Source organism: Onychomys torridus, chromosome X, assembly GCF_903995425.1.
Source record: "Onychomys torridus chromosome X, mOncTor1.1, whole genome shotgun sequence".
Lineage (NCBI taxonomy): Eukaryota > Metazoa > Chordata > Mammalia > Rodentia > Cricetidae > Onychomys > Onychomys torridus.
In genome coordinates, this window is record NC_050466.1 from 801,229 (window position 1) to 829,035 (window position 27,807).

Consider the following 27,807-nt stretch of genomic DNA (forward strand, 5'->3'; position numbering starts at 1 on the left):
GTCTAGTTTCTTGAGTTCTTTATCTACTGTATCACCACCACCACCCAGCTCCATTTTGTCTTTTTAATATAGGTTTTCTCTGTAGTTTAGAGAAAACATTTCTGAATGTGGCTTATACCACTGAATATGATTATCTCCAATTCTATCCATTTTCCTGCAAAAACATGATTTCGTTTACCTGTATGGTAATAATAATATATTATATGCCGTATTTTGTCCATTCACCCATTGATGACAACCTAGACCAGTTCCATAACTTGACTTATGAATAATGCTATATCATACATAGATAGGCAGATAGGTTCTATGGTAGGGTAGCTGGCTCACATGGTAACCTAGATATTTCAATACATACACGTATATATGAAACTCCATGTTGATTTTTTGTACTATCTGGACTACTTTACATTCCTACTAACACTATATAAAGCCACCCCTCCAGTCCCCATGAGCATTTGAGAGGTTTTTTTTGTTTGATTTTTTCTTTCATTAAACATTTATTTATTTATAAGTTTGGAGATGAGAAAATAACTTGGTCCTGAGATTGAAACCAAGTCATCATACTTGACATCAGGTACCTACCACAAGCAAGAAGGTTAGTTAGTACAGCAAAAGTTATATTTTATTATGCTAATGGTCACACACTACTAGGTTCACACTCTAAATTCCTATGGTCCTAAGCCTATTTCTCTAAGGCTACTCACCTGTACGAAGTATCTTAGCTGAAGGTCAGGTCCAGCCTCTAATGGAAGTCTCTTAATTGAGTGTCAGGATCCTGGGGGAGACTTTCCAGCTGCCAGGCAGATCAAGGTGGCGTCTCTCCAGATGTGCAGAGCAGAGCATTGCTCTTGGTCTCTGCTTATATACTGTCCAGTGAATGTCATGGAGTTCTAGGACTGTGTCTGGATATCTTGAGTGAGCAATGTCACTGAGTTCTGATTTCAGGTGCAGCCTTGCATGTAGTGGGGATCCTAAGCTATTTTTACATGTCTAAAAGGCATTTTTACTATGCTCATTACATTCGTTCCATGTATTACATTATATGTTTACATGTCTAAAAGGTATCTTTTTTTACTGTGCTCATTATAGTACCCAAGTCATCTCTGATCTTGTTTTCTTGGTGATAGCCATTCTGAGTAGAAGAGATGGAATTTTAGTGTACTTTGGATTTGAATTTCTCTAATGGTCAAAGATGTTGAACATTTTTTGCTTTTGTGTATTAAATGACCATTTTTACTACTTTTCACTTATATTAAGTTTATCTGCCCATTTTTCCCATTGAGTCATTCATTCCTTTAGGGTTTTTATTTTGTTTTTGTTTTTAGTTCTTTATATATTCTGGATATTAATCCCTTGCCAGATGAACAGCTGGCAAAAATTTTCTCCCATTCCGTAAAAATCTCTCTTCATTCTGTTAATTATTTCCTTGGCTGTGCAAAAGTATTTTTAAAATGAGTATACCTATTTATTTTTACACAAGGCGTTAAATATTAAGTATTATTTTCATTCAGATTTATTTCATTTAAGTTAAAAGCTAATTACATCACTTCCTCACTTCTTTTCTTCCCTCCAATGCCTCCCAGGTTCCCCTCCCTCTGATGCTCCCCTAACAAATTAGAGAGCTCATCCCTGGGACAGATTAATTCTTCCTCTCTCAGTAACCTTCATTTGCCTGTAGATTTTGTCTAGGGGGAGGACCCCTTAGAATTTCCCCCTTCCTTGTCAGCATGTGTATTATTAAGGCAGCCATTTGGTTGAGGTATTATGATGCAGCTTCCCTGTCATTTCTAGGAGACATAATCTCACAGCAGCTTTCTTGGTCCTCTGGCTCTTAAATTTCCATTCCCTCTTCTACCATGTTATGTGAGCCTTAGGTGCAACTGTTGTGTTGTAGATGTATTCAGTAGGGCTCGGCTACCCATGATCAGTTATTCTCTACATTATGACCAGTTATGGTTTTCTGTAATGTTCTCATTTTGCATCAAAGCTTTGATGTGGGATGAGAACTACACTATTGGTAGAAGCAACTCTATTCTTCTGAGTGCTGTGTCCAAAGTGTAAGATGTCTTCAGTAATAGGGACTCACCTTCAACCTTTGGGAAGGAGGCAAGGGCAACAGCAATAGCCTATAATGTTTTGGGAGTCTCTTGAACTTGGGGAAAGAACTCCCAGCAACAGAGAAATATCAGCTGTATGGGACCACCATCCCCGCGGCCCAACTGACTATGGTCCCCACAGGACTGGGAAATGAAGAATGGACCCACAGGTTCCCGGAGGCTTGGGCAGAGATGGGGGGACCTGGACTGGCAGTAGAACAGCCACCCGTTGTGGTCACCTTAAAACCCACAGCAGTTCCGGCTCAGGAAAAGAACCCCTTTGTCTGGCAAGAGAAACACCAGACAGCGTTCAAGGCGCTGAAGAAGGCACTCCTGTTGGCACCTGCCCTCACCCTTCCTGATGTGAGTAAGCCCTTTACCCTGTACCTCCACGAGAAAAAGGGGGTGGCGGTTGGTGTACTAGCGCAAGCTCTCAGACCCTGAAAAAGGCCCGTCGCCTTCTTATCCAAATGACTCGACCCAGTGGCTAGAGGGTAGCCCACTTGCCTCTGGGCAATGACAGCAGCGGCTGCTTTGGTGAGAGACGCGGACAAATTGACTCTGGGGCAGCACCTGACCATCATTGCTCCCCATGCGCTAGAGAGCATTGTTCGCCAGCCACCCAAATGATGGCTGAGCAATGCCCGGGCCACCTATTACCAGACAATGCTACTAGACTTGAAAGACCCCCCGGCACCCCTATAGGAATGCTATGTTTGCAAGGCTTATAAGGGAACAAAAGACAGTTCCAGGAAATAGAATGGCCCCACCGCAGCCCAGATAGCCGATAAGCATTGCCCTGTTGTGCAAACCCCCTAGCTTGTGAGGCACGTAGGGGAACAAAGGAATTCAGCTAGAAGGCAACCAGAGCAGCTGGAATTCTAGATAGGGGTTGAGTCGACACACATATCTGGTTACCAAGGAAACCCACAAACCGCCCTGAGCCTGAATCCACGCCCCATTTGATTTATGCTTATATATTCGCGCCTCACTTGAATTGTCCAATCAGAACCATTCGCGCCTTGTTTAAACTATCCAATCAGAACCCTTTGACTATTCGCGCCTCACTTGAATTGTCCAATCAGAGCTTTGTAACCATTCGCGCCTTGTTTAAACTATCCAATCAGAGCCCTTTGACTAATGCTTTCCCGCGCTTCTTGCTATAAAAACCCATCCCACCAACCCAGAGGCGCTGCTTGTCTTCCGAGAGGCTTTGTTGCCCCAGGTACCTGTGTTTGAATAAACCTCGTGCTGTTGCATCTGATTGGTGGTCGCTGCGTGCTCATTGAGCCGGGGGTCTCTCCTGAAGGGAGACCTCTCCGGGGGTCTTTCAGACTAAGACCGCATCACATTTGGGCCCCCGTCCCTTTTAAATCTGGCCTCCCAATCTCCCTGGAGGAGGGTGAAAATAAACTAGTCCATAACTGCAAGGCCATCCTAGCCGAAGAGACCGGGGTCCAAAAGGACCTAACAGACCAGCCTCTAGCCCACTCTGATCTGATATGGTATATGGATGGCAGCAGCTTCCTTAGTGGGGGGGGGGGAGAGAAAAGCGAGAGCAGCCGTAGTGGACAAAAATCAGGTAATTTGGTCTAGTAGCCTCCCGGAAGGAACTTCAGCCCAGAAAGCAGAACTGATAGCACTCATGCAAGCTCTCACCATGGCTGCAGGGAAACGAGCCACAATCTATACTGACAGCCGGTATGCGTTTGCAACAGCGCATGTGCATGGGGCAATATATCGAGAGAGAGGGCTACTAACATCGGCTAAATAAATAAATAAATAAATAAATAAATAAATAAATAAAAAAGAGATTGAGGCCCTATTGGAGGCTATAATGTTACCCCGAGAGCTGGCCATCGTACATTGCCCTGGGCACCAAAAAGGGGACCCCCCAGTGGCAGCGGGAAACAGGAAGGCCGATCAAGAGACAAAGGAGGCTGCCCTCCGGGATCCAAGGAGCCTGGCCATTCACGCCTCGACACCGGAGGATTCAGCTCCTGAAGAGGCTCCACCCCCAGAACTTCTGAAAGACACTCTGGAAAGGATCCACAAATTAACCCATCTGGGCAGCAGAAAATTGATTCAGCTGACTACAAAAGATAAGACCCTCTCCCCATCTGAAAAGAAACAAATGGCAGAAAAGATGGTAGCTGCTTGCCGGGCCTGCCAGCAGGTAAATGCATATCCTGGGAAACTGGCCCCCGGAAAAAGGCTATGAGGAACCCGCCCTGGCCAGCATTGGGAAGCAGACTTCACCGAGGTAAAGCCAGCTAAGTATGGCCTGAAGTACCTGCTAGTGTTTGTAGATATCTTTACAGGATGGGTAGAGGCCTTCCCTACCAAGAGAAAAATGGTGATCGTGGTTGCCAAGAAAATCTTGGAAGACATCTTCCCTCAGTTTGGGTTACCGCAGGTAATAGGGTCAGATAATGGACCAGCTTTTGTGGCCCAGGTAAGTCAGGGACTTGCAAAGGTACTGGGGATTGATTAAAAATTACATTATGTCTATAGACCCCAGAGCTCAGGACAGGAGAACAATTAAGGAGACCTTAACCAAATTGACCATGGAGACTGGCTCTAGAGATTGGACGATGCTCCTACCGTATGCCCTCTTTAGAGCTAGAAATACCCCTTCCTTCATGAGTCTTACCCCCTTTGAACTGCTCCTTGGGTGTGTACCCCCAGTTAAGAACCTAACCCTCCAGCAAGGAGAAATCATGCCTTCCCCTCTGTCTGACAGGCTGCAAGCCTTAGCATCTGTCCAGCATACACTGTGGAAGAAACTGTCCGCTGCATACAAACCCGGTGGGGACAGCACTGCCCATCAGTTCCACGTGGGGGACTTTGTATACGTCCGCAGACACCAGCATCAGACTTTGGAACCCTGGTGGAAGGGACCATACCAAGTCCTGCTGACCACCCCAACGGTGGTCAAGGTGGACGGGATCACCGCCTGGATCCATGCCTCCCACCTCAAGCCAGCCAAAGTGCCAGAAGACTCCTGGACTGCGGAATGGACTGACAATCCTCTTAAGCTTCGGATTCGTCGCCAGTGCGACCACAAGTAACCCACATCAACCAGTGTCTCAGACTTGGCAGGTTATATCAGGCCAAGGGGAAATTGTATGAAAAATTACCTCTAATCAGCACCCACTGTGGGGCTGGTGGCCTGACTTGCACCCGGACCTCTGCCAGCTAGCAGCAGGGTCAGATGACTGGGATATCCCTACAACTGACCCTAGGGACCCTAGATCGCCAGCCGTCTGTCAGGATGGAAAGGGAAATTGTAAATATAATGGGAGAAAATATGGGTGTAATAAGGGAATCAATGACAAAACTTAAAAAAAGATTAGATGCCAGAAAAAAGAACTTACGAGGCTCTCAAAGCTGGTTTGAGGGATGGTATAATCAATCCCCATGGCTAACTCCATTATTGTCAGCCCTCACAGGACCACTTGTTGTATTAATTCTTATCCTCATGATTGGACCATATATCCTCAATCGAATCTCAGCTTTTATACGATCCCAGGTAAATGAGGTTAAGATGATGGTCCTGAGACAACGATACCAGCCGTTATCTGGCAGTGACCTTTAGGATTAAAGGTCGGCACAAGAGAAAGGGTGGAATGAAAGGGCCATTGTAAGGGAAACAAAGCCCCCCCCCCCCACTAGCTCTGCTAATTGCAGATTCAGTGGAAAATACTGCACTCTGCCCCCACGCCCCATACCAGAAAAGTTAGCCCATCATGCTCTGCTAACAGGATGCTTGCAGGATGACCCCTGCGGTTGCGTTTGCAAGATAAATTGCTTGAGAAGAATGCTTGCCAAATAACCCCTTGCTAGATAAGCTTGGAATTCATTTACCTACCCAGACTCTGAGAAAGACCACGGAGACATCTGGCGTCCAGGTGTCTGCACTCTGGGTGACCCCACTCCCCTGCCCTGGTAGAACTGCCTCATAAAAGGCCTGTGAGCCTCAAACTCGGGGTCACCAGCTACTCCTCGCGCTGGTGTCCCATGAGCTCGTGTTAAAATAAAGCTTCATTTGTGACCCGATATCGGAGTGGAGCTCTCTGTTTTGAACGCCGACCCTAACAGTCCTTCATAGTATTTTAAATTATTCTATTAAGCCTTATGATCACTAGTGATGGCCCATGCTTAGGTTCTGATGTTACTAATTTGAATCTACTTTTGTATTTTCTTTGGCTTCATTAGATACTTAGCGGTTTTACTGAATGTTCTGTGATCTATAGCTAGTTAAAATTCAGTCATAACCTTGCTTTGGTTTTTCACTGGTTCTCTGAGGTGAGTGGACATTTGTTCATATCTCCCCAAGAAATATGTCATACAACAAGAGTATCAAGAGCATCTAGATATTGATGGAGAATGACATTTTCAAGAAGAATAAACTTGAAATTTATAATGGCTTATAGTTAGCTTAAGCCTTCAGGTATAACACAATGGTTAAAAATGCTATGTCGGGTGGTGGTGGAGCACACCTTTAATTCCAGTACTTGGGAGACAGAGCCAGGCAGATCTCCGTGAGTTCGAGGCCAGCCTGGTCTACAGAGTGAGTTCCAGGAAAGGTGCAAAGCTACACAGAGAAACCCTATCTCAAAAAAAAAGTGAAATGTCTGTGCCCTTGATGGCTTGAAGAATGGGAATACAGTATTTGAGATGACCAAAGTGGCTAGAAAATTAGCAGGGTAAAGTGACATCCAGAGAAATGTGGCTAAATTCTTCATGTCACATTTGTCAAATTACTGACTGCCCTCTGAGTTCCAAATGTGTGTGTGCGTGTGTGTATTAATCACTTTTCCACAGCTGACAAGTGGCCTGAAGGAAATGATAAATATTTTCAGGGTGTTTGTTTTTTGTCCATGGTCACTTGGGTTCATCACTATGGGCCCGTGGTGAGGCATAGCATCAGGGTGTAAAGGGCAAAGTGGAGCAGAAATGCTTACCAAATTGGGATCCAGCAAGTAGAAGCAGACAGGTTAAGTATCTGGTGAACAGTATTTCAAAGGTGTACACCTCCTGTGAGCTACTTCCTTCAACCAGCACCTACCTCCTAGTCATCTGTTTGGCTTTGAACTCATCAGTGCATTAATCCATTGATAGAGTTAGCACCCTCATGATTCAGTCACTATTTATTCCCACCAACTGAGGACCAAGCTTTGAACATAGAGCCTTTAGTTCATTTACAAGGCCAGGGATGAGTGTGTCCAAATCATAACACTGGAATAGACTCTGAGTAGCTCAGCTAAGATTAAAAACTGAATTGATATTTAAGCTATTATTACACCACAGAGAAAATGGAATTGGCCATTTGGTGTCAGTTAAATAAACCTTCTTGTAAAATATAAGTAGATAATATAAGATTATGTAAATGTGCTGAGATATAATTTTGAAATGCTTTTAAAATTTAAGAAGTACAGACTAGTAGTATGATGAGGGAAAGAGACAGTTTTGTGAGAACAGTAAGTAGGCCACTGGTTCAGGACTCAGGTTGGTAGATAGCAAAGGTTTCCTAGAAGATATTATGTCCAAGCTTAGACTTAATGAGTAAGAGTCTATAAAAGAAAGGGGAATAATACCTAGAAAGGGCTTGGTAGGACTTCCCACTCATAAGGGAGAGTCTTTCTGAGATTTTGATCACTTGTAGTCTGCCTATGGGCAGGATTTTGAATATCTGGGTAGGAATGGCCCACTGCCTTCAGATGCAGCCCAGAGTGGCCAACTCTCTTATCACACCAAATAATCTCCCCATTTCCACATTTGCATCAGTCCCCATGAGTCATGTTTTGCTTGTGGATAGATGAGATAGAGGGAAGCCTGATTCCAGTCTGCCTGAGACCAATGGGAATATTTCAAAAGAAAAGCATAATATAATCATAAGTGGCTTGCAAAAAGTATTGCATAAGGGTTAGTGATGAAAAAGAAATATCACAATTGAAAGAAGAGATTGCTTTGAAGAGGTACAAACCAAAGAATTTGCAAAACCTCTAGAAACTTAAAAAAAAAAAGGAAAAAGGATTAAAGGATTCTCACCTAAAATCTCTGAAAGGAACTGAACCCTGTGGATCCATTTAGCTACCTACCTCCAGGATTATAAAATAACATTGTTTGGGGCTTTCCAGGCACCAAGACGATAGGAAGCTAATATAGAATCTTAGTACCATCACTGCCCATAGAACCCAAGGCAGCCTTCAACACTGTTATGAGGTATTATAGAACATACAGAAAAAAGATGCTCACCTGGAGATAAATTACTCTTATAAAAGTAGACAGAGTTCAACTGCACCTCCTGCCAAACCCTTCAGAATAGCATAGCAGTTCTGCCTTTCTGGATGACACCTGACCTCAAAGCCTCAAAGGGTGCGTGATAGAGGGTGTGTGTGTGTGTGTGTGTGTGTGTGTGTGTGTGTGTGTGTGTGTGTGTACATCCCCTCTCCTCTTCATTAATGCCTGTAGCCTCTAAAGTACATAGACTCATGTAGACTTTGCCAGTTTACTTTATATGACATTGATTACTATAGGAATCTGTATAACCATGAGTTCTTCAGAAGAACTTTTTTGAGTCATAAGTGAGAAAAATGAGTGAAAACCGAAAACCTGGTTAATAGGAATGATTTTTCTCATTCCTAGACAAAGGAGGTATAGAGAACTTTGAGATTATAAAGATAGCAGAACTAGATATGTGTCTTTAGCAAATTTTAGTCTTTGGGGTGCTAAATGGTTTTATTTAATAGTTTTGGGTCTTTAATTAGCAGCAAAAACAAAACAAGAAAACCGCCCTTTCCTATTACCCCATAATGGAGTGATTCTTAAAATGAGAGCTGTCTTCAAACTTTGCAGTTTCTTATACTAGCGTTTGCAATCCAGACATTGTGAAATGCTAAGACGATTTTTATATCAGTAGTTATACATCTCAGAACCAGAAAGAAATCCAGAGACGTGGTGTTTTAAGGTGGGATACATGAGGAACAAGCATAAGGCACTCCAGGATAATTTAAAAATAAGGAAATTTAGGTGGCAGTGGCACACACCTTTAATCCCAGCACTCAAGGAGGATCTCTGTGAGTTTGAGGCCAGCCTGAACTACAGAGCGAGATCCAGGATAGGCACCAAAACTACACGGAGAAACCCTGTCTCGGGAAAAAAAAAAAAAAAAAAAAAAGAAAAGAAATTCAGGGACTCCACCTCCACATGTGCCTCCACACATGTTTACATATTTACTCACCACATACACAAATTAGGAAAATTTGGCTACTTTCTGATGTTTACCTATAAAATTAACATGAAGTGCTAATAAAATTATCTTTGAATTCTAAGGTCGATGCAGGTAGCAATATGTTTCATTTTATATGGAGCCAGGAAGCCAAATTGTAATGACTCCGAATCCATATGTTTGATTTTACTATATATTTATTAATCTTTATAAACATTTTCCCTCCCTCCCTCCCCCCCTCTTTTTTTTGAGCTAGGTGCTCATATATCTGAGGCCGGCCTCCAACTAACTATATAGCCAAGGTTAACCTTGAACTTCTGATCATCCTACATTTACCTACCTAGTTCTGGGACTGTAAGTGTGTACTACGAGACCTGGTTTATTTGGTACTGAGGATTGAACCTTGGGCTTCCTGCATGGTAAGCAAACACCCTGACAACTGAGCTACATCTCTAGTTACTACGATTATTTTTTAATTAAAAATATTTGTACTTACTTATGAGTTATGACATTATAATTTGATAAATGTACACAAATATATATATAATGATCAAATCAGGGTATTGTAATTATTCTGTGTTGAAAATCTATAGATTCTCTAGTTATATTGAAATGAGTAATTGTTATAGACTATAATTATTCCACTGTGCTGTGGAACATTAGAATTACTGCCCAACCTATTGTCTTGCTCTGCATTATCTAAGTTCTGTGTATCCATCCCACTACCCTTTCATAGCCTCTAATACCCTCAGTTTTACTTTCTACAGTGTGTTCAACTATGGGTATATGTGCATGTGTGTGTGTGTGTGTGTGTGTGTGTGTGTGTGTGTGTGTGTGTGTGTGCGCGCGCGCGCGCATAGATCAGAGGACAACTTTGGGTATTGTTCCTCAATAATACCACCTCCCCATTTTGTTCAGACAGGGTATCATTGGTCTCATGCTCAGCCAATAGGCCTTGAAACTAGCTGTTTAGATAGGACCCTTGAGCCCCAGGGCTCTGTCTCTCTTCACCTCCCCATTTCTTGGATTACAGGAGTGTACCACCATACTTGACATTTTTTATGTGGTTCTGGAGATCAAATTGAGGCCTTCACACATGTAATGAAAGTACTTTATCATCTGAGCAATCTCCTCAGTCCCTGTGATCAGCTATATTAGCAATATAACTGTTTTCCTATGCTTGCCTTATTTCACTTTACATAATGTCTTCCAGCTCCAGCCATGTTACTGCAAATGAGATGATTACACTCTTTCATGGCTTAATATTATATATACATGGTATATATTCAACATTTTAAAATCCATTAATTGATTGATGTATGTCTTGCTTGATTCCACATCTTAGCTATTGTGAATACTGCTACAATAAGCTTAGAAGTGCAGATGTCTGTTTAATATGCTGATTTAAATTCTTTTGTATATATACTCAATGGTATTACTGAGTCATATTATGGGTCTATCTTTAATCTTTTATTGGTATTGCTGAGTCATATGATGGTTCTATCTTTATTCTTTTGAAGAATATCTACACTGGTTTCTACAATGAATATACTAATTTATATACCAGAATTGGTCACAGGATAATAATAATCACCAAAGCTTATTATGTTTATATACTTGTTTACAATAATACTGAGGTATCTTTTAAGAGTAAATATTTCTTTATTCTTTTTCCATATATTATATACTGACCTCAGTTTCCCCTCCTCCCAATCCCTTCCTCTTCCAACACCTCTCCTCTCCCCCAGATCCACTCCTCCTCCTTTAGAAATGAGCAGGGATATCAACCAAACACAGCATAGCAAGTTACAATAAGACTATGAACTCCTTATTCTGAGAAATATATTTAAGTACTTAAATGTGTCATTGTTTTACTTAATTCTTTTTTATTATGTTTTTATTATTTAAACTTAAATATATTTTGATGATATTCTTCCCCTTCCCCAGATCTCTCATTCCTACCCACCCAACTTTAAATTCTTTCTCAAAAAACCAAAACCAACAAAAACCCAATATAGCCAGGCGGTGGTGGCGCACGCCTTTAATCCCAGCACTCAGGAGACAAAGGCAAGCGGATCTCTGTGAGTTCGAGGCCAGCCTGAACTACCAAGTGAGTTCCAGGAAAGGTGCAAAGCTACACAGAGAAACCCTTTCTCGGAAAAAAAGAAAAAGAAAAAAAGAAAAAAAAAAAACAACAACAGCAAACCCCCTCCAAACCAAGAAAACAACACCCAAATAGAAAAAAACCACCAAAGTGTAACCAAAAAAAATACACAAAACAGTGTGGAGTCCATTGTATGTTGGTTAGCTACTCCTGGCCATGGGGCCTGCCCTGGAGTGGTTGATACCCCAGTGTTGATATACCAATTTTCCCTCTCTCAGCAGGTATAAGTGACAGTTCAGTGTTAACCTTTACCCTAGTGGCTAGGTTTTCATCCATCCATCCATTTTTTTAAAAACATAACAAAATAAAATATAATAAGATAAATTAAAAAACTATCACATTGAAGTTGGACATGACAAACTAACAGAAAAAAAGAGCCCAAGAGAAGATACAAGAATCAGAGACCCACTCATTTGCACTCCCAGGTCTCCCATAAAAATACTAAACTGGAAGCCATGATACAAGTGAAAAGAACTGTGGTGCAAACTCATGCTGCTTCAGTCTCTGTAAGTTTGTATGCGCTTTGCTCATGTTGTTGCACTTAATTCTTACATGCTCTAAGGTGTGACAGTCATCTGATATGAATCAGGCAGTCTGATCCCAGCCTGCTCAGTAAGTCAGCTAACTCTACAGAAAGAGATTAGGAACTTTAGCAATGAAGCTGGTGTAGAAATCAAATTTATACCATATTAATCCACATCCCCCTTATCTTGGCCCACTCCCATCCTCTAGTTTTCTGACATATGCAAATATCAATAAAGGGTAGCCCCTTCCACAACTCTATTTCTCTGATATTATATAGTGAATACATATTGATAATACACCTACTATGGACTACACTCTATACATTGGAGTTTGCTGAATATTCTAGAATGGCATATTCCCTGCTGTCATTCTAGAAAGACAGAAATATAGTATGTGGGCTATGCCTATCATAACAAAATATTATAAACAGGTTGTTGTAGAATATTATTTTAAGATGTGTACATTTATTTATGCTCTGGAGTATTTGTTTAATGATACAAAACTGTGTTGTATTCTTTTATGCTGCATTTGTTTAACTCTGTGAATCTGTGTTACTTTGCCTGTCTAAAACACCTGATGGTCTAATAAAGAGCTGAATGGCCAATAGTGAGGCAGGAGAAAGGATAGGCAGGGCTGGCAGGCAGAGAGAATAAATAGTAGGAGAAATCTAGTAGGAAAATAAGAAAAGAATGAGAGAACAAGCAGAGAAGGATGCTAGGGGCCAGGCACCCAGCCACACAGCCAGCCACGGAGTAAGAGTGAAAGTAAGAGATACAGAAGTAAGAAAAGGAAAAAGCCCAGAGGCAAAAGGTGGACGGGATAATTTAATTTAAGAAAGCTGGGAAGAAACAATTCAAGCTAAGGCCAGGTATTTACAAGTAATAATTAGCCTCCGCATGATTTATTTGGGAGTTGGATGGTGGGCCCCCAAAAAGCAAAAAGCTAAAAGAGTAAAGAGTAAAATGACCAACAGCAACTGGTGACATAAACAGCAGAGATTAATATGCACAGAGATTTTTGGAATCTGAAATTCCAAGGTTGAAGTGTTGGCAGGATTGAGTTCTTAACCCATGTAAACAGTTTTTAAAATGTTCTGTTTTCCCCGGTAGGATGACATTAGCTCTTAGGATAAGGTGAGGATCTAGGCATATCATATCAACTATTCTTATGCTGCTGGTACAGTTTTGGGTGACTTCAAGAAAGATGGTTCCTAAGATATAACAGGTGGTCCAGGAATACTTCGATTTACTGAGCATTTATTATGCACCAATCACTAAATGTTCCCACACATATATACAGAAATATAAAATTTAATCCCCAAAGTAAATATCATTTTCCAAACTTTTTGGAAATGAAAAGTCACAGATATTGAGAGTATGTTTGTCTGGTTCCTGATGCTAATAGCAGGACTCTGCAGACTGAGTAAATTATTAAGGGAAAAGGTTGGTTTTGACACAACTTTAGAGATGCAAGTTGGGCTGGATCTGGTGTTGACCTTTCTTGGGCTGATAGAGTCTCGAAGAAACATAGGGGATCACATAATGAAGCGGGGAGCAGAGATTGAGAGAGAGAATGGGAATATTGCCTCACCTTTCTCCTTACAGAGCCATAGGATCCAATCATGGGAGTTCTATCATGATGACTTGATCTACTGCTGTTTACCTCTGAAAGGCCCTACATGAGTTTTGAGGGTACAAGTCATATTCAGCCCTTTGCAGAGTAGTTAAAAATAACTGCCTCTTCATTTACCAAAGCAGACTCCCAAATTCTAGCTAGGTAGCTATTGAATGCACAGCCACCTTTTTAGTGCTTCTGTTATTCTGCTTACAGTGGAAAATCTTATTCTCTCTAACAGTCTCTGATCTCTCTTTGTCTTTGTCTCTTTCTTAGAAACAAGAAATCTCATTAACATCAACAAATTGTATAGTAATTCTCCCATATGTGCTATTAATAGAAAAAAATCTCCATGCATTAAAGAGGTTTTGTGAAAATTTGTCATTAAGTAGGTAATGTGTTAAGTGTAAAATGAATCTCTTATGAATGAGCTGAATTTTAAAATGAGTTCCTACTTTACTTCACATTAAAATAGGAACTGCCAGTGTAATATATATTCAGATAATATTGTCCAGTTTGGAATGTCAGTATACTTTCCTCATGTACACAGGCAATATGATGTAGGCTAAGAGGAGTGGACCCTTGAGGAGTCAGTTCTATTTTTAACTACCTTATACTAATTTGGGACTTGGAGCATAACTGTCTGCTTCACAGATTGTATCTGTTCATGTGTAATTTAAGAGTAATGAACTAAGACTCTAGTGAGTACCCCCAGGGTATATATGGAGGAACTGCTCTGCCCTGGCACCATATAGGCAAAGTTCAGCCAGTTTGCCCCAAGACCATGTAGGAATGCCATGTGTCCCTCCAAAACCATGGCAAGACAGTTTGCTATTTGAGTTGTTACTACAAGTCCATTTTGAGAGATACTTCCACAAGGCGGTCACCTCCCTGACTCCAGGAGGCAGATTTTCCAATTTGTTCTGTCCTCCCTGCAGAATAAAACTGCAAGATCTAAAACATCTACTTCTGTTTTGTAGCATTGAAATTGCTCCTCAGCCTCAGAGTTCCTCCATATTCATGGTGCATATCATCTGGTCTATTCTGATGCCCCTCTCTGAGACATGGGAACTGACTCCATGTTTTATTTTTATTTTATGTGTATAAGTGTTTTTGCCTGTGTGTATGTCTATATGCCACTTGTGTACATATGGAGGCTGGAAGAGGATGTCCGATCAGCTAGAACTGGAGTTAAATCTAGTTATGAGCCACTATGTGGGTGCTGGGAATTAAACCCAAATGCTCTGGGAGAGTAGCCAGTGTTCTAACCATGGAGCCATCTCTCCAGCCCCAACACCTTGTTACTACAGCCTTTGTCATGTATGTTACAGCATAAACTGGACCTAAAAGAATGTGTTTCCAGGCACATTTGTCAACTTGTCTGACACTCTGCTTTCAGTCAAGGTTAGCTACTACTTCAACCATACACATGTTTTGAATATTACATATTATCATAGTCTAGATACACATTTTGTCAACCAACAGATTTATAATTTTCACCATTTGTTGTCTGCTAGAAACATAAAATAATAAATGCTATTGCTGTAGATGATATACAGAATTATAGTTTTCTTAATATTAATTGGATTTCTATCTGATAACATGATCATCTAGTCTTAAACATTCAGAGTCTGATATCATGTGTGATGAAAGCCTATCTACTAGAATCAGAAATACATAACCATTACGAATTCCATCTTGTTTTAAATATTGGTAAAATACACACAATGTAAATATTTACCATCTTAAACATCTTTTCCCTCTCTCAGATTTGTTTTTAGTTTTATTTCTTTTGGCTTTAAGCTCTAGTGAAATACTTGGGGCCTTGTATATGTTTAGCAAATATTCTATCCATGTGCCTTCCATGTTAAACATTTTAAGTGTTCAAGGGTGTTAATTGTATTTCTGTTGTTGTACAGCCAGTCATTAGGTGCTTTTGGTTTTTGTTTGTTTGTTTGGTTGGTTGGTTGGTTGGGATTTTTGTTGGGTTTTGTTTGTTTTCATCTTACAAATGAAAACTTTTTATACCTATTGACACCCCATATCCTCTGGTTCCAGCCTCTGATAAATACCATTCTATTCTCAGTTTCTATGAATTTAACTAATATCAATAGCTCATATAAGTGGAATTGTATAGTATCTGTTTTCCTGTGATTAGTTCATTTCACCATCAGGATTCATCCAAGCTATCACATGTATCAGAGTTTCTATCCTTGTAAAGGCTGAATAATATTTCATTGTATCTATACACTCCATTTTCTTTTATCTGTTCCTACATCAAAGAGGACCTGGATTGTTAGTGTAATGCTGCTGTGAACATGGACATGAAAATACTTCTCTAAGACCTGATTTCATTTTTTAAATTTCTAATGAGCATACCATATAATTGGTTTCCCTCCCTCCCTCCCTTCCTTTTTTTCTATTTCTTTCCATCTTTCTTTCTTTCTGAGACAGACTGTCATTATGCAGCCTAGACTTTCCTCTAACTCTTGATCCTCTGTCTTCAGCATCTCAAATGCTAGGATTATAGGTGTGTACCACCACATTTGGCTTAGCATATATGGGGGGTGTGTGTGTGTGTGTGTGTGTGTGTGTGTGTGTGTGTGTGTGTGTGGTGTATTTGTGTTTGCTCTAGTTGGGTCAGTTAATGTCATCTGTCTTATCTTTTATTTCTGTGTGAAGATCACTAAATATCTACTCTCGGCAAATTTCCGTTTTGCAGTGCAACATTATTAACCATAGTCACCAGGTTGAACATTAAATTTCTAGACTTACTCATTCTATGTAACTGCAGCATTGTACTTTTTGAACTGTATCTTTTGCATCTCTCTTAGCTGTCTCCTCAACAGTATTTATACTACTGCTTGTTTCTATGCATTCAAGTGTGTGTGTATGTGTGTGTATATGTGTTTAATATATATGGAACCATAATATGTATGTTTTCACATAAAGGGAGATAGTCATACTTTTTAAAATTCTTTATATTTATCTCCAGATTAGAATTTCCTATGACAATTCTATTTTTCTTTTTCTTTTTTTTTTTTTTTTTGAGTTACTGGGATCAAAGAACCCCATGTATGCTAGGAAAGTACTCTATCCCAGAGCTACAGTAACAAGTCCCCAGTTAATTCACTGCCTTGCTATTTTCCATAGTAGTTTCACTGTTTGATCCTCCCACTGGTAGTACACAAGATTCCATAATCTTCTTTCTTTCTTTTTCTTTCTTTCTTTCTGTCTTTCTGTCTTTTATTCTTTCTTTCTTTCCTTCCTTCCTCCCTCCCTCCCTTCCTTCCTTCCTTCCTTCCTTTCTTTCTTCCTTTCTTTCTTTCTTTCTTTTTTTTTTGGTTTTTCGAGACAGGGTTTCTCTGTGTAGCTTTGCACCTTTCCTGGATCTCACTCTGTAGACCAGGCTGGCCTTGAACTCACAGAGCTCTGCTTATTTTTTATTTGGTGTGTTTATGTGTGTGTGCGCACAAGTGCATGTGCATTTTAAAAGCCAGAAGTCAACTTTGGGTGTTATTCCTAAAGAACCATTACATTTTTTTTTTCAGAAACAGTCTCTCACTGGTCTGAAATTCACAGAATAGTCTGTGCGTGGAAGCCAATGAGCCCAAGAGAACTACATCTAAGGGTAAGTCGACATTGGTTATTCTTTTCTTGGTGTATAATAGCACTTTATTTTTAACCATTAAGTGTGGGCTGTCATTCCCTCAAAGTTCTTTTAGTTTATTTTCCACTTTCCTTCTTCTTCCCTCTCTCTTTCCTACTGGGAACTCAATCCAGGACTTCTGCATGGTAGGCATGAACTCTACCACCCAGCTGTACCCATCTGTTGCTCAAATAGCCCAGTGTCCTGTTGGTTTGCAATATCATTTGTGCATCCCCAGGTGAGTCCCATATCCCTCATTTGTAGGTACTGGCCTGTGATCAGTGACTCTGGGATTTGTCCTGATTCGGACACAAATGCTGCTGTATCACCTTTAGGATGCTGAGACAAGATCAGCCCTGTGTAGAATCAAGCCCTACACTGAACTGAGGTACACATGAGTGAAGTAGACCAATCCAATCAGACACAGGTGATGTTGCTTGAAATAAATATCTGATAGTCTGGAGAGGGGATATGTCTTCCTTGAACACTATTCCAGAGGGTTCATCTTGCAGGTGAGAGCTGTTATACCAGCCTATTGCTAGATTCCTTGGCAAAATCCTTTGCTTAATCTCCTGATACCCTATGAATGTACTCTTTGTCCAGTTTTCCCCCGAGTTTGGGAAAGTGTTGGTTAAGATAGTCCCTTGGCCAATAAGGCTAATGGGAAACTGAGTCACTCCAGAGTCTCTTAGGTGGAAAGACCTTGACTAGACTCAGAGTAGAGTGAGGTTCATATAGCAGCTAGTTGTGTTACAGGTTGAAGCATGAACCATGTCCCTGGGGTACAGGACTGCCTGGTGCTGAGACAGGCTAGAGTTTCCTCCAGGCACTAACCTAAGGAGATTTATACTGCCAGAGGTTTGAGGATGAATATTGGGAGTAATTCCTTGGAGACCCAAGACTGATAATACACTGGACTGTGTTCTACTCTCAGGACCATAGGAACCTAGACAGTAGGGAGAGGGTGGTTGTGTTTCTCACTCACTCCAGCTCTAGAAATGAAGCAGCCACAACATGAGTTTTCTCTAATACCATGCAGGTCTAACAGCTCCTTCTGCATGCTCTGCTAAATAATGGGACTTTTGGATTTTGTCCAGGACTCAATCTCACCACTGTGAGCCTGGCAATGAGTTCCAAGAGAAAGGTGTGTGTTTTGTGCCCTGATCTCAAGCAGGTGAAGTCATATTCCCTGTTCTTCTGTCTAAGGTTTTACACTTGTCTACATGGTTAATGCAGTTCTAGATGTTTATTCTGTGGGTACAGATTGTAGGCAGAGGTTACAAGCTCTGTTTGCCACTGGGTTTCAACATCAGGGTTCTGATGCTGGATTTCAAATCTAAGGCTTGGACTTAATTTCCTTCCCCAATTAAGGAAGGACTGATATGGGCAACTCCTTTCTGCCTGCCTTCTTCAATGTGCATTTTCCTCTTATGGTGCTAGACCAAACACTAATGTATTTCCCTTGGCTTTCCTAGCTCTTGTGAAGTCATTCTTTTGTATGGATAGCTAGTTGTGCGAACTGGTAAGACTATATGGAAATGGTCCATGGAGAATCTTACCCAGCTATTTAACAGCATTCCTCTATCTGGGCTATCCATCCTGTCACATTGGTTAATAATATTTCTTCACTTTGCTTTTAACCTACCCTTGTCTTTTAAGTTATAGATGGATTCATAGAACACAATGTAAAATTACCTTTTTAAAGAACTTATAGGCATTGCACCCATTTAAAGTGTACTGTTGCTTTTACCACGTTAAGGGGTGTTTACTTTCATCACTATAGTTATCATTAGAGTTTTTACATTATCTGTAAAAGAAGTCCTATGTACATACCTGTTCTCTGCCTTCCATCCAATCACTCAGAACACCTAAGTAATTACTTAGCTGCTTAATAGCTCTCATTATTTCTGTATTTCAGTTATTTTATATGAGTAGAATCATTCAATATGTTGTCATTAGTAACTAGCTTCTTTCATTTTGCATAATGTTTCAAAGTCTATATTATGGGTCTTACCAGTGATCCATTTCTATTTTATTTTTATTTATTTTTAAACTGAAGATAAATTTTTTCATGCAACATTTTCTGATTTTGGTTTCCCCTCCCCCAACTCCTCCAAGATCCATTCCACCTACCCAACTCCATGCCTTCCTTTTCTCTCTCTTTAGAAAACAAACAAACAAGCAAAAGAAACCTACAAACTTTTTAAAAGGACAAGAAACACACACAAATCAACACACACACACACACACACACACACACACACACAAAATTCATACAAACACGAAATCAGAAACGTAATATGCAAGCAAATGACTTTTAAGGTGAAAATCCCCAGACAAAACATTATGAGACAAAACTCTCCCCAAATGATTTTGAGTTCATTTTGTGTTGGCCATCTACTGCTGGGTATGGTGCCTGCCCTTAAAAATGCTTTGTATATCAGAGAGATCCACTGGAGAAAACTATTTTTCCCTTTGAGAGCAGTTGTCAATTGGAGATACCTTTTGGGTTAGGGATAGTGTCTGTGTCTACTTCTTCTTTCAACACTGGGGCCCCATCTGTCATAAATGTGTGCATGCACCACAATTTCTATGAGTTCTATGTACATAAGTCTCCTTGTGTCTGGAGGACACTGGGCTTTGGCTCTTACACTCTTTCTGCCTCTTCTTCTGGATAGTTCCCTGAGCCCTGAGGGGAGGGGTTTGATGAAGCCACCTCATTTAGGACTGAGACTTCACCCCTCCTGACTAGTGTTCATAGTACAAGAAGGTACTCTGCACGCTACCAGAGGGGAAGGGTAACCATCAGCCCAGCTACAAACCCTGCAATCTAGAATGGTGAGATGCCTGTATGATATAGTGGTGAAATAGGGACATAACCAACCACTCTCTGAGTGGATTTAAGGCTCATTCCATGAGATGGAACCCATACCTGACACTGCTCAGGGAGTTGAGAAACCTGAGACTAGATAGGTGCAATAAAATGTCTCCAAATGATATTCTGCTATAACCATACAACAGTGCCTCTCTAAACCATCATCAAGCTTCCTCTTGTAGTAGACAGAAACCAACGCAGAGACTCACAATTGGACAATGTTCAGAGAGTGATAGATTTTGTAACTTTCCTTTTTATTTTAAGTACCATCCAGTTATATGGGTATATCACATTTAGCTTATGTATTTACCAGTCAGTGAACAAGTGGGTTGTTTCTCCATTTTTCCTATTGTGTTTATTGCTTCTGTGAATATCCAAGCATAGGTATTTCTTTTTCTTTTTTTAATTAAGAAATTTGTTATTCATTTTACATACAACCACAGATCCCTCTCTCATCCTTCCTCCTGGTCCCCCACAAGCCTTCCCCTCCAGACCACCACATCCCTTCCTCTGAAAAGGTAAGGCCTCCCATGGTGAGTCAGCAAATCCTGGTCATGTACATATATTTCTTTGGAAGGTGATAGCATCTGATATTACCAGGTGATCTTTCATCCAAGTAATTACTAGAACTCGTACTACTTAGGTTCTGAAATCACGTGATATTAAAAAGGCTGGGTGATATGGCCAACATTGAACTTTGTGTGGATCTAACAATTCTGATTGCTGCTTTCATTCTGATATCCATTGCACTGTCCTTGCTTGCCTTATTATATCTGATGGCTGAGTGCTGCTTCCAGAAGTTGCCATCCGGAAACCCAATTACTCTCATTGTATTTACCTTTCCTGATTCACCAGCTGCAATTTTCATTGTAATACCTGGCTTATAGAGAAAAAAGATCATAGTGTCTTTCAAGGTCACTATTACTGTTGGAATTTGAATGTTCTTCAGAGGATCATGTATGTCCTTAGTGTTGTTCCCCAGCAAGCAGTAATATTTTGAGCATGGATCCTTTAGGAGGAGGGGCTTGACTGCTGGAAGTAGGCCATTAGGGGTGGGCTTCTGAAGGTTACAGCCCAGCCTCTAGTTGTAACCCTTTTCTGCTTCCTTGTCTGCCACCATGTGTAGTGTCTTCCATCATGAACTGAGCTATTCCACCATACCTTATCTACCATGGTAGACTCTGAACCTCTTAAAGTATAAGCCAAAATGTCATCCCCTCAGATGTTTCTACCAGGTATTCTGTCTCAGCAATACCAGTGTAACTAATGAAAATATTTTTCATGTTGTGCCCTGAGCGCAAGACCCCCAAAGAGACCACCAGAGACATGAACTCACCAAAATGCAAAAGCAAGGTTTATTGAAGCAGTTCAAGCCGCACTGCAAGGACCTCAGTCAAGCACCCCAACACAGTGGAGGCTAGAGGAGGTGCCCGCCCCTCTGCAAGCTCAGTTTTTAAAGGCAAAAACATAAGGTTACATCATTTAAGGGTGCTAGTATGGGTACAATTCTGATTGGCTCAAGTTTAGGGGCTTTCCAGAAATTTTGTGTTATCTTACTTTGTGGTTTTAACCGGTTGTTTGTCAAACTTTATAGATTACCTCCGGCATTGGTGTTTTCTGTGGTTAATCAATTGTTACCAGATAGTCCTTCAAACATCCTGACTTTGTACTTTGACCATCTCCAGCATTGGGGCATTCTATGGTTAATCAGTTGCTACCAGATGGCTCTTCAAACATCCTGACTTTGTCCTAGGACCTATGTCAGCAGCTCTGAGAATCTTGAAACTCAGACCTGTTTCAAGCTGGGGTGAGGGGCTTGCTTGAAATGGTGGTGCTTTGGTTCTTCATTTCTCATACTTTCTCACAGAATTAGAAAAAGTTATCCTTTCCTTTATATTGAACCAAGACAGACCTGGCACTCCTGGGTTTCTTGCTGTGGGCCACCTTTGGTAAACAGTGAGACTCCTTATTCTGAGTCTACGTTATATGCAATGCTTGTGCTAAGTGAGTATATATCCCTAAATTCATCTGATCCAGCCATGTGTATTTGCCACCATTATCCTACACTCTTATTTGTGGTGGTGGTGCGGAATTAAGATCTAGCTTTGCTGTGCAGCCTAGTCCAGCTTTGAATTCACAATCCTTTCTCAAGCTCCTAAGTGCTGGGATTACAGGCAGGTATCACCATGCCTTGTTCATACCATACTCTTGATACCGTTCCTACACATCCTCCCCCAGGAGATTTATCTTTTGAAGTGTAGTAGGCCATGTTTTATACTTTACCTTTATAGAGCTGCTGAAATATTGGTCTAATTATGAGCCTAGAAGCAAAGAGAGTGGTTGAAGATAGGCTATTACATACATACATATATGGCTGTTCTTTTGTGGGGGGAGGGTGGAAGACTTTGGAACTTTGAACATGAAAATCAGTTGAATGCTGCAAGCCCAGCTTAATGGATCCTTCTAGTAGGAGCCTGGAATATAGTAGTTCTGAGAGTAGTATGGACTATGGAGGCCCAGGTCAAGAGTTTCTGAGGTTGTGGTAGTTTGAGATCCCTTCCATAGTCTCACATTCTCAGGCATTTGAATACTTGGCTATGGGGGCTCACAGTGACTCCAGCTTATGGCTTGATTCCATCTTGACTCAAGGTCAGAGAGTTCAAGCTTATCTTTGCTCCTTAAGGCTGGATAATAGGATGTTTGGCCAAAGATGTGGCTACTAGATATTTTACTCTTCAAGGCTCAATAGCAGGATGTATAGCCAAAGATGTGGTTGCCAAGTGTCTTGAGAATTAAAGAGGACTTTATGCTTATTTGTTCCTTGAACCATGGTGTCCTTAAGAGGGGAAGGTCTTTTGCCCCCCTTGCTTTGGATATAAAGGCTGTGAGAAATAAACGCAAGGCTGCTGCGGTATTGACTCAGAGCCCTCCCAATCCTACCCTGTGTCTCTGTCTTTTCTTTTATGTCTCTATTTTTTCTCAGTCCTCACTCCCCTATTCAGGACTGTTCAACAGGTTGGGTAGGACCTGCCACTTGGCCTCCAAGTTGATGATGCAGTTTGGGGAGGCTTAGGAAGTACATTACTCAGTTTGCTGTTTGCTTTCTGAATGCAGTTTGATATATGAGCACTCAGCTAATGCTCCAGCCACCACGTTTGCTGCTTGCTTCAATGTTTCCAATGCTATGATGGACTTAGCTCTCTGGAACTATAAGACAAATAACCCTTCCTTCTTTAAGTTGCTTTGCTCATGGTGTTTTATCATAGCAGTAGAAAAGTAACTAATACAGAGAGGATCAATATTAGCAACTCTGCTAGAGGCCATTCATGTGATACATTGGCAAAGAATCTAGCTACCTTCTGCCCATATCCTAAGAATTTTCCTGAGGCTAAATCATTTAACTAATATCTTTGATGGAGAGAATTTCAAGATTGCTTAATGTTGAATCTGTGGCATGGTTATTAATGCAGGTCTATAATGGAAAAGAACGAGTAAAGCAGAAAGAAATACAGAATGTACAGTTTAATGTTACAGAAGAGGTATGTGATAAAAGAGAGGCTTTAATTATTATTTAATTATTCAGGAAAGTGGTACCTTAAAGGAAAAGTTACCTTCTCTGCACTGGAACAATGGAAAGGGTGCTGTCAGGGCAAGCTCCCACCCAGACAAACTTCCAACATATCCAAAGGATTTCTTCCTCCTAGAAAGCAATTGTTTCAGCACACAAAAGCTGCTTCTATTATGGCTCAAGGCAATCAGTATCCATCCCAAGCTAACAGATGAACTTGTCAATGTCATCCATAGAGTGATGGCTTTGGAAGCACAAAAGATGTAAGAGTGAGGGGGGTTATACATTCTTCCTCTGTGGTATCAGAGAGACACTGAGGCCCAGCAGCTTGTGCTAAAGTCAACATGAGAAGGTATATAGAGGGCACAAGACCCTGAGAGTTCATTGCATAGAGGTGTGAATGCAAAGCCTGGGTTGGGTGGAGATCCAAGATATTTTTAAACTTTATTTTATATGCATTGGTGTGAAAGTGTCAAATCCCCTGGAACTAGAATCACAGACAGTTGTGAGCTGCCATGTGGTGAGAATTGAACCCAGATCTCCAGCGCCGAGATCCAAGATATTTAAAAGTGATAAACCCATATCTAACAGGGAGTAGGATCAGTTCAGGAGAGAGTTATATGTTACAGGCAGCACAGCTGAAGGGACTGAGTTTTTCCAAGCCATTGGGAACTAAAGTTGCAAATAGCAGACATGGAGCTACAGGATTGGATAGTTGCCCTACTAGGTTTCAGTCTTGCTCTGGTCCAGTATTTCCTCACTCTTCTCTCATTCCTTTATTTTGGAATGGGAATGTGTATTCTGTGCCATTTTATATTCACAGTATAAAATTTGCTTTTTTATTTTACAGAGGGTTACAGTTAAGAGTCTCAGGAGAGACGTTGGGCTTTTCGACAATATTGAGACTCTGGGAGACAATGGAGTCTTTTGGAGTTGACTAAATACATTTTTCAGTATGAGATGGCCATGAGCCTGTGTGAGCCAGGAAGTAGAATGTAGAGGTTTGAGTGAGAAATGGCCCACATAGACTCACATATTTGAACACTTGGTTCTTGGTTGGTGGTACTGTTGCAAGAGTTTCTGGTACTTTTAGAAGGTATAGCCTTGCTGGAGGAAATAAATCACTGGGTGTGGACTTTGAGAGTTTATAGCCTCACCCCACTTCCCACTTGTAGGTTTCTCTCACCGCTTTGTGTTTGCAGTTGATGGTGTGAAATTTTAGCTCTCTTCTCCAGCTTTGTCCTGCCATGCCTCCCCAGCCATTATGAACTCCTCTGGAGCCATAAGCCAAAACTAAACTCTTATTTTCCCATTACGTTGATTTTGGTCATGATTTTTGTTTCTTTGTTTTGTTTTGGTTTTTTGAGGCAGGGTTTTTCAGTGTAGTTTTGGTGCCTGTCGTAGATCTTGCTCTGTAGACCAGGCTGGCCTTGAACTCACAGAGATCCCCCGCCCCTCCAGTGCTGGGATTAAAAGTGTGTGCCACTGCCGCCCAGCTGGTCATGGTGTTTTATCACAGCAACAAAAAGTAAAAAAACAAAAAACAAAAAAAAAAAACCAAAAAAAACCAAGCAAACAAAAAAAAAACAATATTTTTTTTCTGTCAGGTCTGTGAGTGCTATTTTTATTACAGTATATAGTTGTAAGCAGATTTAAATTTAATAATGAGGGGCACCCTGCAGGTAGTCATGGCAGACAAGGAAGTGAATTGTGAAAAGGTGAGAAAGAAAATTTAGTTCATATTGACTTCATCAACCTGGATCAAGATTTCAGGGAGTCTGATGCCAGGAAGTTTATTCCCAACAAATTTAAACACAGTTTATTATTTTTAAAAAGTTTCCTGGTATAATAAATCCCTGGTGCGGTGCACAAAGAAGTGTAATTATATAGAAACTCAACTCAGGGTCTGTCATTTCATCCCAGAAGATGGGCTCTAGAGATAGGCTACCCGTATTAGCTTAAGGGCCTGGGGAAGGATCTGGCCTGGTCTCAGTCATACAGATAGTGTAGAGGTCATGTGGGCTATTATCTACCTCTGGTTCTGGTTGTGGGGACTTGGGGGAGCCTCTGGCTATACAGATAATGTGAGGGTAATTTAGATTGTTATCTCCAGTCCTGGTTGTGGGAGCTTGTGGAACCCCTGGCTGTAAGAGTCATTTAGATTACTAGTCATCTCTGCACCTGGTTGTAGGAGCTTGATATGACCTGTCCCAAAAGATAACACAGATGCCAGATAGTTAATCACCTCAAATTCCAAGCTTTCTAGATGGAAGAACAGGTTTAACATCCATTTCTTTGGGGGGACAATCCTGTGGGCTTAACATTCCTGGTTTCTCTGTAGATCTGGGGGTAGAAGGACCTTCATGCTGTGCTCCTGATATAAAAAGATTATGAATGCCCATGCACTAATTCAGAAACTTATTCTGAGCATTGTTTCTCTAGAACCACTCTTAGTCCCTTGCTTAGCACCATCCAGAGAAAAAGAGCTCACAGAGGAGATTCATAGTTGATTATAAGGAATTAGTTCATGTTATTAGAAAGGAAGAATTCCACCAGCTGCCCTCGGTAAGTTGTCAGTCCATGGAAACTGGTTGTGTTCTGTGGCATGAGCACCAGTAAAGGACAGATGAATGATGTCCTAGGTCAGCAGTCAGGCAGAGAAAGTAAATTATCCATCAGTTTTTGTTCTGTTCAGTCTTTGAACTGATTGGGTGGTACCTATTTACAATGGGCAGGGCAAGCTGTTGCATTCTTTATGTCAGTTTGAGTACTAAGTTCATTAAGAAATATTCTTATACACACTCTTGGAAATAATTTTGTTTTGGTTTTTCAAGACAGGTTTCTCTGTGTAGTTTTGGTGACTGTCCTGGATCTCGCTCTGTAGACCAAGCTGGCCTCAAACTCACAGAGATCTGCCTGGCTCTGCCTCCTGAGTGCTGGGATTAAAGGAGTATGCCACTGCCACCCGGGCTTTTGGAAATAATCTTAATCCTGACACTTAATATTCCAGTCAGTTTGACACATTAAATTAGTCACCATCCAGTTGTTCATTGTTTATTCTCATAGATTTGAGCTACCTTGAGCTCTTCATTTTAGTATTTCTTATGTGACCACTATTAACAAATTCTCAGTTTATGTTGATCTGTTAATGGCTTTTATTTTGACGTCACTAAAAATGTTGCTTTGGTTCATACATGATTCTAGTTAGAGGGGTTCTTTTTCTTTAATTTTGGATGGAGTACTTTGATTATATCAGCCTATTGGGTTGGTTGGTTGGTTTGCTTTTGCTTTCATTGGTACTCCTGGAAAGTCAAGAGTAAATCTTACTGGGCTCCATATGCAAATTCCAAGTCAGAATTTTCTCTTGTTGCTTTCAAGAATTACTCTTTCTCTTTGATTTTCTGTATCTTTATTATGCTCTGTGTGTGTGCGTGTGTCTGAACTTATCCTATTTAAAATATTTCAACTTCCAAGATATATTCAATAAATATGGGATGATTTTAACTATTACTCTTTTGAATTTTATTTAGTTTCCTCTCTCTCTCTTGCCTCTCTTTGGTTCTTTTATATTACTGGACCCAGGTCTGGAGCCTTATACCCTGGCATAGTCAGTATCTACGATGTAAGTGCTGTATCAAAAGGGGATAGGGAGGCTTTACTCCATGTGGGTGACTGCCTAAAGCCTTCTTCACCTCCCTTGATGGGCACAGGAAGTACAACCTCTGTTGCCCAAGTCAGGGATGCTGAGAAAGAAAGTGTTCCCTCCTCAAAACTACAGTCACTTGGAATTTGAACTTCAGTGGTGGAAGGAGAAGTGCCAATATTAGTTCCTCAGAGGAAGTGAGAGTAGTAAGTGCCCTCCGACCAGAGGCTGGAGCTGACCGAGGAAGGAGCCCTCTTCAAATACCACAGACTCTGCATTTCATTATTGAATTGTCATATATTTGTCAACAAATTTTCCCTTCATTTTCTATATGACTCTAGGGACATTTCTAACAAGTTTATTTTTTAGTTATTTAATTTTTGAGAGCTTTATGCCTAAAGACTATGTTTACATCATTTCCACCTCTCCCTCTGCTCTC